Genomic DNA, 2500 nt, shown 5'->3' with positions numbered 1-2500 from the left:
TCCACAAGTCTTTAGACGTTGTTTGACCTCCAAGAAATTGAGTAGGTACATAGAATGTTGGAATCTGGGTATTCCTAACGTCATGCTACCAATGCACTTAATATCAGCCAAATTGTTGTAAAACCTTTGGTACGACAGAACACTGTCATGGCAGTGGTCGTTTACACAACAAGAAAATAACTTAAGTCACTGTTCAAGCACATCATCATCATTTTTGGACAACTAGCTCCTTACAAAATGACCTTCTAAACACCTAGACAATACAAAATCGTCTACATATTATTATTATCATTAATACTTGCTAAGCTACAGCCTTTCCTCCAGGAGGGCATGGGTTCGGATCCCACTGACCGTACACCACAGGCAGGAACGTTTGAATTACACACAATCATTGGGCTCCAGTACTGGTCACTGATGATTCCCAATATTGTCAGAATTCACCGACAGGAGGGAAGTATTGTGGCGGAAAGAACATGAATAGCTTAATGATGCGAACATCAGTGAACACAACCATTATATTATGGGGGAGGATCAATTATGGTCTGGGGAGAGATCAGTAGAAACGGAATAAAGGACCTGCAGGTTATGGGGAGAGGCACCATGACAGGCGTTTGCTATAGGGCTGACATCCTTAATGTATACCTGAGACCAAACGATGGTGCTGTTGGTCCCCGACTTCCTTTTGATGGATGATAACGCCCGTCCTCATCGAGAGAGGGTGGTGAATCCCTTCCTAAATCGGGAAAGGATTTATTCTATTTGTCCACAAAGAATGACCTACACGTTCATCGGTCGTTAAACCTACTAAGCATGTGTGGAACATACGGCTTGTTGCCATTCCTATTCGTGTAGCACAGACACGGCCCTTGTAGAGCTTAAAAATGCCATCGTGGAAGAGTGAAACTACATTCCTAAAGCAAGGATTCGGGTTTTAATTGACAGCATCACTCAACGTTACCAGCTCCCATTCAAGCAAAGGGAGGACATACCTGTTATCAACACTAACTTTAGTGCTGAAGAAACCGAAAGACAACTGTCTCTTTACAGTTTATCTTCTGTTAATCTCCTTTATGGTGAATTACAATTTTCTTCTGTAATGAAACTGTCAACAATCTATATAGAAAAAACTCTTCAATTTTCAACTAGATCCTAACCCAATTCTTACTTTTTTGTTTTCGGAGTATTTTTGTGAGTATTATTATTATTAATATATTATTACTAGCCAAGCTACAAACCTAGTTGGAAAAGCAAGATGCTATAAGCCCAAGGGCTCCAATAGAGAAAAATAGCCCAGTGAAGAAAGGAAATAATACATGATGAGTACAAATTAACAGTAAATCATTCTAAAAACAGTAACAACGTCAAAACAGATATGTCCTATATAAACTATTAACAACGTCAAAAACAGATATGTCATATATAAACTATAAAAAGACTCATGTCAGCCTGGTCATCATAAAAACATTTGCTCTAACTTTGAACTTTTGAAGCTCTACAGATTCAACTACCCGATTAGGAAGATCATTCCACAACTTGGTAACAGCTGGAATAAAACTTCTAGAATACTGTGTAGTATTGAGCCTCATGATGGAGAAGGCCTGGCAATTAGAATTAACTGCCTGCCTAGTATTACGAACATGATAGAATTGTCCAGGGAGATCTGAATGTAAAGGATGGTCAGAGTTATGAAAAATCTTATGCAACATGCATAAATGAACTAATTGAACGACGGTGCCAAAGATTAAAATCTAGATCAGGAATAAGAAATTTAATAAACCGAAAGTTTCTGTCCTACAAATTAAGATAGGAATCAGCAGCTGAACACCAGACAAGAGAGCAATACTCAAAAAAAGGTAGAATGAAAGAATTAAAACACTTCTTCAGAATAGATTAATCACCGAAAATCTTGTAAGACTTTCTCAATAAGCCAATTTTTTTGTGCAGTGGAAGAAGACAGACCTAATGTGTTTCTCAAAAGTAAATTTGCTGTCGAGAATCACACCTAAAATTTTAAAAGAGTCATACAAATTTAAAGAGACATTATCAATACTGAGATCCGGATGTTGAGGAGCCACCGTCCTTGACCTACTTACAATCATACTTTGAGTTTTATTAGGATTCAACTTCATACCCCATAAATTGCACCACGCACTAATTTTAGCTAAATCTCTATAAGGGGATTCACCAACCCCAGATCTACATTCAGGGGATGGAATTGATACAAAGAGAGTAGCACCATCTGCATATGCAACAAGGTTGTTTTCTAGGCCAAACCACATGTTATGTGTATACAGTATGAAAAGTAATGGGCCAAGAACACTACCCTGTGGAACACCGGATATCACATTCCTATACTCACTATGGTGCCCATCAACAACAACTCTTTGAGATCTATTACTTAAAGAATCAATAATAATGCTAAGAAACGACCCACCCACTCCCAACTGTTTCAGTTTGAAAACAAGGGCCTCATGATTAACACGGTCAAAGGCAGCACTAA

The sequence above is a fragment of the Palaemon carinicauda genome, chromosome 20 (genome assembly GCF_036898095.1).
Source record: "Palaemon carinicauda isolate YSFRI2023 chromosome 20, ASM3689809v2, whole genome shotgun sequence".
NCBI lineage: Eukaryota > Metazoa > Arthropoda > Malacostraca > Decapoda > Palaemonidae > Palaemon > Palaemon carinicauda.
This window is presented reverse-complemented; position numbering follows the sequence as displayed.